The sequence below is a fragment of the Hyla sarda genome, unplaced genomic scaffold (assembly GCF_029499605.1).
Source record: "Hyla sarda isolate aHylSar1 unplaced genomic scaffold, aHylSar1.hap1 scaffold_1972, whole genome shotgun sequence".
In the NCBI taxonomy this organism is placed as follows: domain Eukaryota; kingdom Metazoa; phylum Chordata; class Amphibia; order Anura; family Hylidae; genus Hyla; species Hyla sarda.
The window spans coordinates 31,139-49,351 of record NW_026608630.1 but is presented as its reverse complement, the minus strand read 5'-3'; the positions used below and the strand labels follow the sequence as shown (position 1 = coordinate 49,351).

The following is an 18,213-nucleotide window of genomic DNA, read 5'->3' as shown; positions in this document are numbered from 1 at the left end:
GCAAAGACAAATGCTTCCAGCCATCCATTGCACTAATGGATTGGTCATCAGCTGGCTGTCTATGTCCCGCATCAATATAGACCAAAGTACAGAGGGTTAGGCTATGCTATTGTGCACCTACCTGATGCATCAGAAGGTGCGAGGCCCTTGCTAAATTCTGTGCACAGACTTTGAGATCTATACTTTAGACTGTATCTAAACCTGCTCCAACATGGACTGACATTCTGGCCTACTTTCAGCCGATGCGACTTGTCTGTCGCTGAACAGTCGCTTTTTATGTATTCAGCACCTATGTATAATGTTGTAAAAATGCTCTAGAAGCTAAAGTCGCAGAAATGTCACACATATTTGGCCTGCAACTTTCTGTGCGACAAATTCAGACAGGAAAAATCAGTATAAATCCTTAGAAAATTATCCCCCAGTGTCTCCATCTGCTGGCGGTATTGAATAAGCATTGCTGCACTGATGGGGTATGCATTAGACGAAAAAAAAGAAGAAAAAGAAGAATAATACGCCCAGAAAAGAGGCGAAAAGGAGAAAAACGTAAAAAAACGTGAAAAAAAAGTAAGAGGAAGAGAAGGGAAAAAAAGGTGGAAATGGGTTTAAAAGTGATTTCGGCGGAGAAAGAAATATATATATATATATATATATATATATATATATATATACGCGCACACACACACATATATATAAACGTATTCTCCGTTGAGATATTGCAGCCGCTGCTGTGTCCAGGCCCAGGAGCCTTAGCACTGTGCTGTGATGTCACTCAATACCACTGACATCACTAGGTGTAAACAACATCTCTCCTTTGCTGTGTATGTGACTATGGAGCTGTTTGGTGATGTCGTCTATTATGGCCTTCATAGAAGCAACAGGAGATTGTTGCATCCATCTAGAACCCTCAGAACTACAGTACTATGATGTCACTCACTTCCACAGGCCTTGCAGAGTGTAAACAACAACAACCCAGCTTTGTTGTGTATGTAACCATAGGGATTTGTGATGTCACCTAGAACCTTCACAGCAGCGACAGCTTTATGAGGAGCATCAGCACTGCTCTGCCTGAGCAGAACCATCACCGCCATAGGTTGTCAAATAACCCGGATTTAACCCACACAGGTAAGTCCAATGGGGTGCAGGCATGTCCTCTATGCTTACAGCTTCCCGTGGGTGTTGGTTTGATACCGTTTGGGGACAGCCAAGGAGGCATCTGCAGGCAACAAAGGTAGGTGTGTGCTTGTGTGTGTGTTTCCTATGCAGATCCTAAGCCCAGTGTCACATGCAAGTAGGAGGAGTAAGAAGGGTTCCTGGCAAATCCGGGTTATGGATTGCATTTAAAAAGGCCCCGTGGGAGTGCAATGGGCCCCTGTCTTGCTGCTTAGCAATAATGGTATGGGTTTAGGTTCTGCTGTGTGTACTGGTGGTTGACTGCCCCCCAGCCCAGAGTGTGCATGGAAAATTGTCTGGCAGCCTCCCTGACAGCAAGCAGTGATAGTGCCCATGAAGGGGACCTTGTTGGGCCCGCCCCTTTCACGGTTATCGCTTCTCGGCCTTTTGGCTAAGATCAAGTGTAGTATCTGTTCTTATCAGTTTAATATCTGATACGTCCCCTATCTGGGGACCATATATTAAATGGATTTTTGAGAACGGGGGCCGATTTCGAAGCTTGCTTCCGTCGCCCTATGCATTGACCCGATATGGCAGTATCTTCGGGTACAGTGCACCACCCCCTTACAGGGTTAAAAAGAAAGATTCCTACTTTCATTGCTACCTGCTTGCTGGCTAGCCAGCTAGCCAGCCCTGTGGGCCTTGCTGCTGCTGCAGCCAAAAAACAAAAGGTGGTGCTGCTGCTGCTTCTGCTGCTTCTGCTTGTGTCTGGCCGCTGTTGGAGCGTCCAGGCACAGGACTTCTGCTGCTGCTGACTAAATGGCCTCCTTAATTGGATCATTTGAGTAGCCAGCACACCTGTGCAGGTAGGGCATGACATGATAGGCAGCTGCCTTGATAGCGGGTGGGTGCTGAATGTTCCTAATTGACAAAATAAGATTAATGCTTATGAAGAAATATAAAATCTCATCCCTTCCCCAATATCGCGCCACACCCCTACCCCTTAATTCCCTGGTTGAACTTGATGGACATATGTCTTTTTTCGACCGTACTAACTATGTAACTATGTAACATAACATGGGGGGGGGGGGGGGGTCTCCTGGCTGTTCACACAGGTGTGTCATTGCTGTACATTGACCATGCATTGCTTCTGTGGTATTGCAAAGGCAAAGACAAATGCTTCCAGCCATCCATTGCACTAATGGATTGGTCATCAGCTGGCTGTCTATGTCCCGCATCAATATAGACCAAAGTACAGAGGGTTAGGCTATGCTATTGTGCACCTACCTGATGCATCAGAAGGTGCGAGGCCCTTGCTAAATTCTGTGCACAGACTTTGAGATCTATACTTTAGACTGTATCTAAACCTGCTCCAACATGGACTGACATTCTGGCCTACTTTCAGCCGATGCGACTTGTCTGTCGCTGAACAGTCGCTTTTTATGTATTCAGCACCTATGTATAATGTTGTAAAAATGCTCTAGAAGCTAAAGTCGCAGAAATGTCACACATATTTGGCCTGCAACTTTCTGTGCGACAAATTCAGACAGGAAAAATCAGTATAAATCCTTAGAAAATTATCCCCCAGTGTCTCCATCTGCTGGCGGTATTGAATAAGCATTGCTGCACTGATGGGGTATGCATTAGACGAAAAAAAAGAAGAAAAAGAAGAATAATACGCCCAGAAAAGAGGCGAAAAGGAGAAAAACGTAAAAAAACGTGAAAAAAAAGTAAGAGGAAGAGAAGGGAAAAAAAGGTGGAAATGGGTTTAAAAGTGATTTCGGCGGAGAAATATATATATATATATATATATATATATATATATATATACGCGCACACACACACATATATATAAACGTATTCTCCGTTGAGATATTGCAGCCGCTGCTGTGTCCAGGCCCAGGAGCCTTAGCACTGTGCTGTGATGTCACTCAATACCACTGACATCACTAGGTGTAAACAACATCTCTCCTTTGCTGTGTATGTGACTATGGAGCTGTTTGGTGATGTCGTCTATTATGGCCTTCATAGAAGCAACAGGAGATTGTTGCATCCATCTAGAACCCTCAGAACTACAGTGCTATGATGTCACTCACTTCCACAGGCCTTGCAGAGTGTAAACAACAACAACCCAGCTTTGTTGTGTATGTAACCATAGGGATTTGTGATGTCACCTAGAACCTTCACAGCAGCGACAGCTTTATGAGGAGCATCAGCACTGCTCTGCCTGAGCAGAACCATCACCGCCATAGGTTGTCAAATAACCCGGATTTAACCCACACAGGTAAGTCCAATGGGGTGCAGGCATGTCCTCTATGCTTACAGCTTCCCGTGGGTGTTGGTTTGATACCGTTTGGGGACAGCCAAGGAGGCATCTGCAGGCAACAAAGGTAGGTGTGTGCTTGTGTGTGTGTTTCCTATGCAGATCCTAAGCCCAGTGTCACATGCAAGTAGGAGGAGTAAGAAGGGTTCCTGGCAAATCCGGGTTATGGATTGCATTTAAAAAGGCCCCGTGGGAGTGCAATGGGCCCCTGTCTTGCTGCTTAGCAATAATGGTATGGGTTTAGGTTCTGCTGTGTGTACTGGTGGTTGACTGCCCCCCAGCCCAGAGTGTGCATGGAAAATTGTCTGGCAGCCTCCCTGACAGCAAGCAGTGATAGTGCCCATGAAGGGGACCTTGTTGGGCCCGCCCCTTTCACGGTTATCGCTTCTCGGCCTTTTGGCTAAGATCTTGTATCTTGTCAAGGGGCTCTGAGTTCGTCGAACCTTCGGCCTTGAGGCATCGGCGGTTTTTTAGCCGTCTTAAGCCTCATGCTGCTATAGGAGGAGGACTTACAAAGAACGGGAAGGCGATCCCCCATGGCGACCCTTAGGTTTGCTGCGCATACTGAAACTCGGATTAAGAACACCTTCCGTATTGAAGTGGATGAGGAGAAAAAGGAGAAGATGACTTTGGAATTTTTTGTCAAGAGAATTATGCTGGATTTATTGCACATTCAGAGAGAAGATGTGTTTTGCCTAAAAGACCCAGGTAAAGGACTTTTCATTCTTACCTTGACTTCCGCATCTGCATGTGACCATATGTTTGAGAAAGTTCGGGAGCTTGCCAATGAGGAGGATATGAAAGGACTTGTTTTCATTGCTCTATATTCTAATGGCGATGTTCCACTGGTGGTTACTATGCACGATCCATACGTGGATATAAGAGACATTGTCTTATTTTTAAACCAATATTGTGCGGAAGTCAAATACTCTCATAAAATAATGAATGCAATGGACTTTTGGACTGGAAAGCATAAGTTTGCTGTTAAGTTCAGAGAAGATGTGAGAGGAATTGGAGGTCTGTGTCGCCCACCTGCAAATTTTTTAATTGGGCGTAAACGTGGCTATTTATTCTACCCTGGGATGCCGTATTATTGCAGGAAATGCCATGAATATGGTCATACACAAGAATCTTGCAAAGAGGAAGTGGTTATTTGCAAAAGATGTGGCCAAAAAGGCCACACCACTTTGGACTGTCAAAATGAGATTCTGTGTAATGTGTGTAAGCAGAAAGGACACGCTTTTAAGGATTGTCCTCAACGCTCCTGGGCCAATATTGTGGCTACGTCGGCTGGTCCCTCGATGAGGAAGAGCTCCATGGATGCTGTGCCTGTGCCTAAGACCCACACCCTGAAAGTGATGCCTGAGTCTTCTGCTACCGGAATTCCTGTGATACCTGCTGTGGCTCATGTCTCCAAAAGCATTGTGTCCCCGGGGAAGGTCGTGGGACCTGAGACAGAAGTGAGGGGTTCTCCTCTCATGGAAGTTGAGGGTCCTGGACCGCCCAGAAGGGATACAGAGGAGATGGATGTAGAAGAACGGCGAAAGAGGAAAAGCAGAGACCGGAAAGAGGAAAAGGGCCTTAACATCAAAAGGAGTGGTCGAGTTAGTGCGGACGAGGGGAACGTGGAGATTGTCTGCCAAAAGGTTATAACAGCATCCGACCCTGTTAATATTGAGGAATTTGTGTCACCACCTACAGATTGGGGTTCTTTGTCTGAGGATAATGAATGACCCAGGAGCTACCAAGTGTTAATATCTCCTCCTTCAATGTGAGGAGTTTGAAGAGCCCAGAGAGGAGGGCTGCTTTATTTTCTTTCTTGTCTTCTTTGCCTACAGACATTTTATTTTTACAGGAATGTGCCATTGATTATGATATCAATTATTCATCTTTGAGATCTGAATGGACTCTTGGCCCGTCTGTGTGGTCAGGGGATAATGAGAGGAAAGTGACTGGTGTTGGCATACTGTTCAAGAGCAGTGAGTATAAAGTTACCTCCTTCACAGACATTGTACCCGGTAGAGCCCTGCTCGTTCATATTATTTATAATGACATGAATATGAGACTTTTAAATGTATATGCCTCTCCAGATAAGGATGAAAGATCTGATTTATTAGAGAAAATTCAGTTTTATTTACCGGGTTCATCCCCGCTTATCATCGCTGGTGATTTTAATTGTATAATGGCAGGAGAGGAGCGGGCTGGAGGATCTGAACAAAGGAAAGATAAGACTGAAAAACAACTAAAGGATTTTATAGTTGATTTTAATTTAAAAGATTTGTGGAGAACCTCTTTCCCTAATGACCCTGGGTATACCTGGGGGAATAGCCTTTATATGTCAAGGATTGATTATATTTTTGCTTCTGGATTTGCATTTTATGGGAACATGCAATTGACTTCTACCTTTTTTTCAGATCATAAGATTTTATCTGCTACATGTAAGTTTGATGGGGTTTGCAGAGCCAAAGGAGTCTGGCGTCTGAATGTCTCTTTGCTTGAAGATGAAGAAATTAAATGTAATTTTATCTATCTTTTTAAAAAATTGCAGAACTCAAGGACTAATTTTAATTCTCTTTTAGCATGGTGGGAATTCTGCAAGGTAAAATTTAAAGAGTATTTTATTAAGATGGGTGTTAAAAAAACAAAAGAGAAATTGAAATGGTATAGAGATCTTAACACAAAACTACAAACCTATTATCAACTCAAAGAGCTGGGTGTATATGTAGACGATCTGATTTTAAGTGTTAAAAGTGATATTCAGAAGGCTATAACTAACAAAGGGAAAGAAATAATTTTTAACTCCAAAGTTGAATGTAAAGAGAAGGATGAAAAGTGTACAAGATTCTTTTTTAAAAAGGTAATGGAAACAAAAAAGTTAATGATTAACATTGAGGATGAAACTACTAATGTAGGAATGTTATCCAAAGCTAAATCCTTTTATCAAGATCTGTTTAATGAGAAACCCATTGATATATCTGCTGCTAATTTTCTCCTAAGCACTTTAGATTGTGGTTTAAGTAAGGAGGACCAAGATGCACTTTGCACAGAAGTAAGATGCCAAGAATTAGAAATTGCTGCTAAAAGTTTATCCACAGGTAAAACACCAGGTTCTGATGGACTTCCTGTAGAGTTTTATAAAACCTTTTGGGAAATTTTTAAAGATGATTTGCTTAATATTTTTAAGGAGGCTTTTAATTCTGATGTTCTACCTTTATCTTGGAGGAGTGGTATAGTGTCTCTGATCCCCAAAAAGGGGGATAGGAACAGCTTAGAAAATTGGAGACCAATTACGCTTCTTAATGTTGATTATAAGATTATGTCAAAAATTTTTGTTAACAGAATGAAGCCATTTTTGCACAAGGTCATCCATGTGGATCAGGTATGTGGTGTCCCAGGAAGGAGTGTAGCTGAACCTTTAAATGCTATTAGGGACGTCATATGGTATCAGCAAGAGCGGAATCAAAATATAGCCATTCTATCTCTAGATTTTCATAAAGCGTTCGATAGAGTATCACATTGTTTTTTATGGATGGTTTTACAACGCATGGGTTTTCCTAACATACTTATTAAGCAAATTGCTCTCTTATATAAAGGTTCTTTTAGCAGGATTTTAATAAATGGTTTCCTTACAGATTTTATTAATTTATCATCAGGGGTAAAGCAAGGCTGCCCTCTGTCTCCTATACTGTTTATATGTGCAATAGAACCTCTGTTAAACTTAATAAGGAATGATAAAATAATAAAAGGAGTGCCAGTTCCTGGAGGTAATAATGCCACCCTTAAAGTGTGTGGCTATATGGATGATATTAATGTTTTTTGTGAAAGTTCCTTCTCTTTACAAAGAGTTGTTGATGTTACTGATTTCTTTTGTAAAGCTTCTGCTTTCAAACTTAATTTATCTAAATGTGACTGTTTTTATATAGGTAAATGGGAAAACGTGCAAATACCAAACCTAAAATTACAGTCAGAAAAAATAAAAATCCTTGGAGTCATCTTTGATAAAAATAACAATGGTGAGGAAAGTTGGCTAATGGTAAAAGAAAAGGTAAAGAAGAAAGTAGACTTTTGGTCCCTTAGGAAATTATCTTTAGAAGGTAAAATTTTGGTGATTAAGGCTATGCTAATACCCATTATGCTCTATTTAAATATGATTTATCCTCCTAATGAACTTATGTCTAGGCAACTTCAGAGGATTCTCTTTGAGTTTCTATGGAGTTCTAAAGCAGAAAAATTAAAAAGAGATATTATGTATAAGTCACAAAAAAATGGAGGAAAACAGGTTCCCTGTATTAGAAAATTTTTATACTTAAGGTTTTTTAGTTGGTGTTTTAGGGGACTTTTTATGAAAAGTGTATGGTCCTGTTTTTTAAAGTACTCTGCGGGACATATTTTTAGAAGAAGAAAATGGGTGTTTTTATCATTATCTTCTCCTGTACTTTTAACTCCGCCTAAACATTATGCCATCTTAGAAAAAATAATACGTATGTATAACCTTAAAGACTTTGACTTGTTAACCTTGAGGGATGCTCGCAAGATAGAAGTACAGTTAAATTTGCAAGAAGAAATATGTATGGTCTCTAATTTTTCTTATAATAGGTGTGTACAAATATGGAAAAAGGTAAACGAGCCATATCTTTTTAATGAGCACAAGGATTTAGCATGGATGATTATCCATGAGTGTCTTCCGGTAAGATTTTTCCAATATAGAAGAGGTCTAAATGCTGTATGTGTCTGTCCCCGGGAAAATTGCAATATAGATGAAACTGTTTTGCACCTTTTCTGGAATTGTTATTTTGCACAAAAGGTTTTTAGACTAATTGGTTCTTTATTGAAATTCCTAACAGGTCTAAAAGTTTTAAATCATGAAGTTGTTTTATATGGCAAAAGTGATGGAGTTACGAAAGAAAAAGAGAGAATTTTGTGGATTTTTATCAACTGTACAAAAAATGTATTATGGAAAGTTCGTAATATCCTTGTCTTCAAAAGAGATTTTATTTGTGAAAAAGAATGTTTGAAGATGATATACAGTGAAGTTTACTTGTACTATTTAATTGATAAAAAGAGATTTGGGCAGAAAAAAGCATTAGCTATGTGGAATTTACATTTATGGAAAACAGTATTTGAAGTATTGTAAAAATTTTCTTGTGATGTATTTAAGTTTTTGAGTTTTTTCAATAAAAATGTAAAAAAAAAAAAAAAAAATCTGTTCTTATCAGTTTAATATCTGATACGTCCCCTATCTGGGGACCATATATTAAATGGATTTTTGAGAACGGGGGCCGATTTCGAAGCTTGCTTCCGTCGCCCTATGCATTGACCCGATATGGCAGTATCTTCGGGTACAGTGCACCACCCCCTTACAGGGTTAAAAAGAAAGATTCCTACTTTCATTGCTACCTGCTTGCTGGCTAGCCAGCTAGCCAGCCCTGTGGGCCTTGCTGCTGCTGCAGCCAAAAAACAAAAGGTGGTGCTGCTGCTGCTTCTGCTTGTGTCTGGCCGCTGTTGGAGCGTCCAGGCACAGGACTTCTGCTGCTGCTGACTAAATGGCCTCCTTAATTGGATCATTTGAGTAGCCAGCACACCTGTGCAGGTAGGGCATGACATGATAGGCAGCTGCCTTGATAGCGGGTGGGTGCTGAATGTTCCTAATTGACAAAATAAGATTAATGCTTATGAAGAAATATAAAATCTCATCCCTTCCCCAATATCGCGCCACACCCCTACCCCTTAATTCCCTGGTTGAACTTGATGGACATATGTCTTTTTTCGACCGTACTAACTATGTAACTATGTAACATAACATGGGGGGGGGGGGGGGGGGGTCTCCTGGCTGTTCACACAGGTGTGTCATTGCTGTACATTGACCATGCATTGCTTCTGTGGTATTGCAAAGGCAAAGACAAATGCTTCCAGCCATCCATTGCACTAATGGATTGGTCATCAGCTGGCTGTCTATGTCCCGCATCAATATAGACCAAAGTACAGAGGGTTAGGCTATGCTATTGTGCACCTACCTGATGCATCAGAAGGTGCGAGGCCCTTGCTAAATTCTGTGCACAGACTTTGAGATCTATACTTTAGACTGTATCTAAACCTGCTCCAACATGGACTGACATTCTGGCCTACTTTCAGCCGATGCGACTTGTCTGTCGCTGAACAGTCGCTTTTTATGTATTCAGCACCTATGTATAATGTTGTAAAAATGCTCTAGAAGCTAAAGTCGCAGAAATGTCACACATATTTGGCCTGCAACTTTCTGTGCGACAAATTCAGACAGGAAAAATCAGTATAAATCCTTAGAAAATTATCCCCCAGTGTCTCCATCTGCTGGCGGTATTGAATAAGCATTGCTGCACTGATGGGGTATGCATTAGACGAAAAAAAAGAAGAAAAAGAAGAATAATACGCCCAGAAAAGAGGCGAAAAGGAGAAAAACGTAAAAAAACGTGAAAAAAAAGTAAGAGGAAGAGAAGGGAAAAAAAGGTGGAAATGGGTTTAAAAGTGATTTCGGCGGAGAAATATATATATATATATATATATATATATATATATATATATATATATATACGCGCACACACACACATATATATAAACGTATTCTCCGTTGAGATATTGCAGCCGCTGCTGTGTCCAGGCCCAGGAGCCTTAGCACTGTGCTGTGATGTCACTCAATACCACTGACATCACTAGGTGTAAACAACATCTCTCCTTTGCTGTGTATGTGACTATGGAGCTGTTTGGTGATGTCGTCTATTATGGCCTTCATAGAAGCAACAGGAGATTGTTGCATCCATCTAGAACCCTCAGAACTACAGTGCTATGATGTCACTCACTTCCACAGGCCTTGCAGAGTGTAAACAACAACAACCCAGCTTTGTTGTGTATGTAACCATAGGGATTTGTGATGTCACCTAGAACCTTCACAGCAGCGACAGCTTTATGAGGAGCATCAGCACTGCTCTGCCTGAGCAGAACCATCACCGCCATAGGTTGTCAAATAACCCGGATTTAACCCACACAGGTAAGTCCAATGGGGTGCAGGCATGTCCTCTATGCTTACAGCTTCCCGTGGGTGTTGGTTTGATACCGTTTGGGGACAGCCAAGGAGGCATCTGCAGGCAACAAAGGTAGGTGTGTGCTTGTGTGTGTGTTTCCTATGCAGATCCTAAGCCCAGTGTCACATGCAAGTAGGAGGAGTAAGAAGGGTTCCTGGCAAATCCGGGTTATGGATTGCATTTAAAAAGGCCCCGTGGGAGTGCAATGGGCCCCTGTCTTGCTGCTTAGCAATAATGGTATGGGTTTAGGTTCTGCTGTGTGTACTGGTGGTTGACTGCCCCCCAGCCCAGAGTGTGCATGGAAAATTGTCTGGCAGCCTCCCTGACAGCAAGCAGTGATAGTGCCCATGAAGGGGACCTTGTTGGGCCCGCCCCTTTCACGGTTATCGCTTCTCGGCCTTTTGGCTAAGATCAAGTGTAGTATCTGTTCTTATCAGTTTAATATCTGATACGTCCCCTATCTGGGGACCATATATTAAATGGATTTTTGAGAACGGGGGCCGATTTCGAAGCTTGCTTCCGTCGCCCTATGCATTGACCCGATATGGCAGTATCTTCGGGTACAGTGCACCACCCCCTTACAGGGTTAAAAAGAAAGATTCCTACTTTCATTGCTACCTGCTTGCTGGCTAGCCAGCTAGCCAGCCCTGTGGGCCTTGCTGCTGCTGCAGCCAAAAAACAAAAGGTGGTGCTGCTGCTGCTTCTGCTGCTTCTGCTTGTGTCTGGCCGCTGTTGGAGCGTCCAGGCACAGGACTTCTGCTGCTGCTGACTAAATGGCCTCCTTAATTGGATCATTTGAGTAGCCAGCACACCTGTGCAGGTAGGGCATGACATGATAGGCAGCTGCCTTGATAGCGGGTGGGTGCTGAATGTTCCTAATTGACAAAATAAGATTAATGCTTATGAAGAAATATAAAATCTCATCCCTTCCCCAATATCGCGCCACACCCCTACCCCTTAATTCCCTGGTTGAACTTGATGGACATATGTCTTTTTTCGACCGTACTAACTATGTAACTATGTAACATAACATGGGGGGGGGGGGGGGGTCTCCTGGCTGTTCACACAGGTGTGTCATTGCTGTACATTGACCATGCATTGCTTCTGTGGTATTGCAAAGGCAAAGACAAATGCTTCCAGCCATCCATTGCACTAATGGATTGGTCATCAGCTGGCTGTCTATGTCCCGCATCAATATAGACCAAAGTACAGAGGGTTAGGCTATGCTATTGTGCACCTACCTGATGCATCAGAAGGTGCGAGGCCCTTGCTAAATTCTGTGCACAGACTTTGAGATCTATACTTTAGACTGTATCTAAACCTGCTCCAACATGGACTGACATTCTGGCCTACTTTCAGCCGATGCGACTTGTCTGTCGCTGAACAGTCGCTTTTTATGTATTCAGCACCTATGTATAATGTTGTAAAAATGCTCTAGAAGCTAAAGTCGCAGAAATGTCACACATATTTGGCCTGCAACTTTCTGTGCGACAAATTCAGACAGGAAAAATCAGTATAAATCCTTAGAAAATTATCCCCCAGTGTCTCCATCTGCTGGCGGTATTGAATAAGCATTGCTGCACTGATGGGGTATGCATTAGACGAAAAAAAAGAAGAAAAAGAAGAATAATACGCCCAGAAAAGAGGCGAAAAGGAGAAAAACGTAAAAAAACGTGAAAAAAAAGTAAGAGGAAGAGAAGGGAAAAAAAGGTGGAAATGGGTTTAAAAGTGATTTCGGCGGAGAAATATATATATATATATATATATATATATATATATATATATATATACGCGCACACACACACATATATATAAACGTATTCTCCATTGAGATATTGCAGCCGCTGCTGTGTCCAGGCCCAGGAGCCTTAGCACTGTGCTGTGATGTCACTCAATACCACTGACATCACTAGGTGTAAACAACATCTCTCCTTTGCTGTGTATGTGACTATGGAGCTGTTTGGTGATGTCGTCTATTATGGCCTTCATAGAAGCAACAGGAGATTGTTGCATCCATCTAGAACCCTCAGAACTACAGTGCTATGATGTCACTCACTTCCACAGGCCTTGCAGAGTGTAAACAACAACAACCCAGCTTTGTTGTGTATGTAACCATAGGGATTTGTGATGTCACCTAGAACCTTCACAGCAGCGACAGCTTTATGAGGAGCATCAGCACTGCTCTGCCTGAGCAGAACCATCACCGCCATAGGTTGTCAAATAACCCGGATTTAACCCACACAGGTAAGTCCAATGGGGTGCAGGCATGTCCTCTATGCTTACAGCTTCCCGTGGGTGTTGGTTTGATACCGTTTGGGGACAGCCAAGGAGGCATCTGCAGGCAACAAAGGTAGGTGTGTGCTTGTGTGTGTGTTTCCTATGCAGATCCTAAGCCCAGTGTCACATGCAAGTAGGAGGAGTAAGAAGGGTTCCTGGCAAATCCGGGTTATGGATTGCATTTAAAAAGGCCCCGTGGGAGTGCAATGGGCCCCTGTCTTGCTGCTTAGCAATAATGGTATGGGTTTAGGTTCTGCTGTGTGTACTGGTGGTTGACTGCCCCCCAGCCCAGAGTGTGCATGGAAAATTGTCTGGCAGCCTCCCTGACAGCAAGCAGTGATAGTGCCCATGAAGGGGACCTTGTTGGGCCCGCCCCTTTCACGGTTATCGCTTCTCGGCCTTTTGGCTAAGATCAAGTGTAGTATCTGTTCTTATCAGTTTAATATCTGATACGTCCCCTATCTGGGGACCATATATTAAATGGATTTTTGAGAACGGGGGCCGATTTCGAAGCTTGCTTCCGTCGCCCTATGCATTGACCCGATATGGCAGTATCTTCGGGTACAGTGCACCACCCCCTTACAGGGTTAAAAAGAAAGATTCCTACTTTCATTGCTACCTGCTTGCTGGCTAGCCAGCTAGCCAGCCCTGTGGGCCTTGCTGCTGCTGCAGCCAAAAAACAAAAGGTGGTGCTGCTGCTGCTTCTGCTGCTTCTGCTTGTGTCTGGCCGCTGTTGGAGCGTCCAGGCACAGGACTTCTGCTGCTGCTGACTAAATGGCCTCCTTAATTGGATCATTTGAGTAGCCAGCACACCTGTGCAGGTAGGGCATGACATGATAGGCAGCTGCCTTGATAGCGGGTGGGTGCTGAATGTTCCTAATTGACAAAATAAGATTAATGCTTATGAAGAAATATAAAATCTCATCCCTTCCCCAATATCGCGCCACACCCCTACCCCTTAATTCCCTGGTTGAACTTGATGGACATATGTCTTTTTTCGACCGTACTAACTATGTAACTATGTAACATAACATGGGGGGGGGGGGGGGGGTCTCCTGGCTGTTCACACAGGTGTGTCATTGCTGTACATTGACCATGCATTGCTTCTGTGGTATTGCAAAGGCAAAGACAAATGCTTCCAGCCATCCATTGCACTAATGGATTGGTCATCAGCTGGCTGTCTATGTCCCGCATCAATATAGACCAAAGTACAGAGGGTTAGGCTATGCTATTGTGCACCTACCTGATGCATCAGAAGGTGCGAGGCCCTTGCTAAATTCTGTGCACAGACTTTGAGATCTATACTTTAGACTGTATCTAAACCTGCTCCAACATGGACTGACATTCTGGCCTACTTTCAGCCGATGCGACTTGTCTGTCGCTGAACAGTCGCTTTTTATGTATTCAGCACCTATGTATAATGTTGTAAAAATGCTCTAGAAGCTAAAGTCGCAGAAATGTCACACATATTTGGCCTGCAACTTTCTGTGCGACAAATTCAGACAGGAAAAATCAGTATAAATCCTTAGAAAATTATCCCCCAGTGTCTCCATCTGCTGGCGGTATTGAATAAGCATTGCTGCACTGATGGGGTATGCATTAGACGAAAAAAAAGAAGAAAAAGAAGAATAATACGCCCAGAAAAGAGGCGAAAAGGAGAAAAACGTAAAAAAACGTGAAAAAAAAGTAAGAGGAAGAGAAGGGAAAAAAAGGTGGAAATGGGTTTAAAAGTGATTTCGGCGGAGAAATATATATATATATATATATATATATATATATATACGCGCACACACACACATATATATAAACGTATTCTCCGTTGAGATATTGCAGCCGCTGCTGTGTCCAGGCCCAGGAGCCTTAGCACTGTGCTGTGATGTCACTCAATACCACTGACATCACTAGGTGTAAACAACATCTCTCCTTTGCTGTGTATGTGACTATGGAGCTGTTTGGTGATGTCGTCTATTATGGCCTTCATAGAAGCAACAGGAGATTGTTGCATCCATCTAGAACCCTCAGAACTACAGTGCTATGATGTCACTCACTTCCACAGGCCTTGCAGAGTGTAAACAACAACAACCCAGCTTTGTTGTGTATGTAACCATAGGGATTTGTGATGTCACCTAGAACCTTCACAGCAGCGACAGCTTTATGAGGAGCATCAGCACTGCTCTGCCTGAGCAGAACCATCACCGCCATAGGTTGTCAAATAACCCGGATTTAACCCACACAGGTAAGTCCAATGGGGTGCAGGCATGTCCTCTATGCTTACAGCTTCCCGTGGGTGTTGGTTTGATACCGTTTGGGGACAGCCAAGGAGGCATCTGCAGGCAACAAAGGTAGGTGTGTGCTTGTGTGTGTGTTTCCTATGCAGATCCTAAGCCCAGTGTCACATGCAAGTAGGAGGAGTAAGAAGGGTTCCTGGCAAATCCGGGTTATGGATTGCATTTAAAAAGGCCCCGTGGGAGTGCAATGGGCCCCTGTCTTGCTGCTTAGCAATAATGGTATGGGTTTAGGTTCTGCTGTGTGTACTGGTGGTTGACTGCCCCCCAGCCCAGAGTGTGCATGGAAAATTGTCTGGCAGCCTCCCTGACAGCAAGCAGTGATAGTGCCCATGAAGGGGACCTTGTTGGGCCCGCCCCTTTCACGGTTATCGCTTCTCGGCCTTTTGGCTAAGATCAAGTGTAGTATCTGTTCTTATCAGTTTAATATCTGATACGTCCCCTATCTGGGGACCATATATTAAATGGATTTTTGAGAACGGGGGCCGATTTCGAAGCTTGCTTCCGTCGCCCTATGCATTGACCCGATATGGCAGTATCTTCGGGTACAGTGCACCACCCGCTTACAGGGTTAAAAAGAAAGATTCCTACTTTCATTGCTACCTGCTTGCTGGCTAGCCAGCTAGCCAGCCCTGTGGGCCTTGCTGCTGCTGCAGCCAAAAAACAAAAGGTGGTGCTGCTGCTGCTTCTGCTGCTTCTGCTTGTTTCTGGCCGCTGTTGGAGCGTCCAGGCACAGGACTTCTGCTGCTGCTGACTAAATGGCCTCCTTAATTGGATCATTTGAGTAGCCAGCACACCTGTGCAGGTAGGGCATGACATGATAGGCAGCTGCCTTGATAGCGGGTGGGTGCTGAATGTTCCTAATTGACAAAATAAGATTAATGCTTATGAAGAAATATAAAATCTCATCCCTTCCCCAATATCGCGCCACACCCCTACCCCTTAATTCCCTGGTTGAACTTGATGGACATATGTCTTTTTTCGACCGTACTAACTATGTAACTATGTAACATAACATGGGGGGGGGGGGGGGTCTCCTGGCTGTTCACACAGGTGTGTCATTGCTGTACATTGACCATGCATTGCTTCTGTGGTATTGCAAAGGCAAAGACAAATGCTTCCAGCCATCCATTGCACTAATGGATTGGTCATCAGCTGGCTGTCTATGTCCCGCATCAATATAGACCAAAGTACAGAGGGTTAGGCTATGCTATTGTGCACCTACCTGATGCATCAGAAGGTGCGAGGCCCTTGCTAAATTCTGTGCACAGACTTTGAGATCTATACTTTAGACTGTATCTAAACCTGCTCCAACATGGACTGACATTCTGGCCTACTTTCAGCCGATGCGACTTGTCTGTCGCTGAACAGTCGCTTTTTATGTATTCAGCACCTATGTATAATGTTGTAAAAATGCTCTAGAAGCTAAAGTCGCAGAAATGTCACACATATTTGGCCTGCAACTTTCTGTGCGACAAATTCAGACAGGAAAAATCAGTATAAATCCATAGAAAATTATCCCCCAGTGTCTCCATCTGCTGGCGGTATTGAATAAGCATTGCTGCACTGATGGGGTATGCATTAGACGAAAAAAAAGAAGAAAAAGAAGAATAATACGCCCAGAAAAGAGGCGAAAAGGAGAAAAACGTAAAAAAACGTGAAAAAAAAGTAAGAGGAAGAGAAGGGAAAAAAAGGTGGAAATGGGTTTAAAAGTGATTTCGGCGGAGAAATATATATATATATATATATATATATATATATATATATATATATATATACGCGCACACACACACATATATATAAACGTATTCTCCGTTGAGATATTGCAGCCGCTGCTGTGTCCAGGCCCAGGAGCCTTAGCACTGTGCTGTGATGTCACTCAATACCACTGACATCACTAGGTGTAAACAACATCTCTCCTTTGCTGTGTATGTGACTATGGAGCTGTTTGGTGATGTCGTCTATTATGGCCTTCATAGAAGCAACAGGAGATTGTTGCATCCATCTAGAACCCTCAGAACTACAGTGCTATGATGTCACTCACTTCCACAGGCCTTGCAGAGTGTAAACAACAACAACCCAGCTTTGTTGTGTATGTAACCATAGGGATTTGTGATGTCACCTAGAACCTTCACAGCAGCGACAGCTTTATGAGGAGCATCAGCACTGCTCTGCCTGAGCAGAACCATCACCGCCATAGGTTGTCAAATAACCCGGATTTAACCCACACAGGTAAGTCCAATGGGGTGCAGGCATGTCCTCTATGCTTACAGCTTCCCGTGGGTGTTGGTTTGATACCGTTTGGGGACAGCCAAGGAGGCATCTGCAGGCAACAAAGGTAGGTGTGTGCTTGTGTGTGTGTTTCCTATGCAGATCCTAAGCCCAGTGTCACATGCAAGTAGGAGGAGTAAGAAGGGTTCCTGGCAAATCCGGGTTATGGATTGCATTTAAAAAGGCCCCGTGGGAGTGCAATGGGCCCCTGTCTTGCTGCTTAGCAATAATGGTATGGGTTTAGGTTCTGCTGTGTGTACTGGTGGTTGACTGCCCCCCAGCCCAGAGTGTGCATGGAAAATTGTCTGGCAGCCTCCCTGACAGCAAGCAGTGATAGTGCCCATGAAGGGGACCTTGATGGGCCCGCCCCTTTCACGGTTATCGCTTCTCGGCCTTTTGGCTAAGATCAAGTGTAGTATCTGTTCTTATCAGTTTAATATCTGATACGTCCCCTATCTGGGGACCATATATTAAATGGATTTTTGAGAACGGGGGCCGATTTCGAAGCTTGCTTCCGTCGCCCTATGCATTGACCCGATATGGCAGTATCTTCGGGTACAGTGCACCACCCCCTTACAGGGTTAAAAAGAAAGATTCCTACTTTCATTGCTACCTGCTTGCTGGCTAGCCAGCTAGCCAGCCCTGTGGGCCTTGCTGCTGCTGCAGCCAAAAAACAAAAGGTGGTGCTGCTGCTGCTTCTGCTGCTTCTGCTTGTGTCTGGCCGCTGCTGGAGCGTCCAGGCACAGGACTTCTGCTGCTGCTGACTAAATGGCCTCCTTAATTGGATCATTTGAGTAGCCAGCACACCTGTGCAGGTAGGGCATGACATGATAGGCAGCTGCCTTGATAGCGGGTGGGTGCTGAATGTTCCTAATTGACAAAATAAGATTAA

At 43.5% G+C, this 18,213-nt stretch overlaps 6 non-coding genes across 6 annotated transcripts; all 6 read left to right on the top strand.

Moving 5' to 3' along the window:
* Nucleotides 1-1,541: 1,541 nt before the first annotated feature.
* On the top strand, nt 1,542-1,732 carry LOC130317082 (U2 spliceosomal RNA). The gene has a single exon (XR_008864267.1). It is a non-coding gene; the product is annotated as a U2 spliceosomal RNA (small nuclear RNA).
* A 6,863-nt stretch (nt 1,733-8,595) lies between these two features.
* On the top strand, nt 8,596-8,788 carry LOC130317093 (U2 spliceosomal RNA). Its single transcript, XR_008864277.1, has one exon. It is a non-coding gene; the product is annotated as a U2 spliceosomal RNA (small nuclear RNA).
* A 2,085-nt stretch (nt 8,789-10,873) lies between these two features.
* LOC130317081 (U2 spliceosomal RNA) lies at nt 10,874-11,064 on the top strand. The gene has a single exon (XR_008864266.1). It is a non-coding gene; the product is annotated as a U2 spliceosomal RNA (small nuclear RNA).
* A 2,087-nt stretch (nt 11,065-13,151) lies between these two features.
* Nucleotides 13,152-13,342, top strand: LOC130317080 (U2 spliceosomal RNA). Its single transcript, XR_008864265.1, has one exon. It is a non-coding gene; the product is annotated as a U2 spliceosomal RNA (small nuclear RNA).
* A 2,078-nt stretch (nt 13,343-15,420) lies between these two features.
* Nucleotides 15,421-15,611, top strand: LOC130317089 (U2 spliceosomal RNA). Its single transcript, XR_008864273.1, has one exon. It is a non-coding gene; the product is annotated as a U2 spliceosomal RNA (small nuclear RNA).
* A 2,090-nt stretch (nt 15,612-17,701) lies between these two features.
* On the top strand, nt 17,702-17,892 carry LOC130317079 (U2 spliceosomal RNA). Its single transcript, XR_008864264.1, has one exon. It is a non-coding gene; the product is annotated as a U2 spliceosomal RNA (small nuclear RNA).
* Nucleotides 17,893-18,213: the final 321 nt, after the last annotated feature.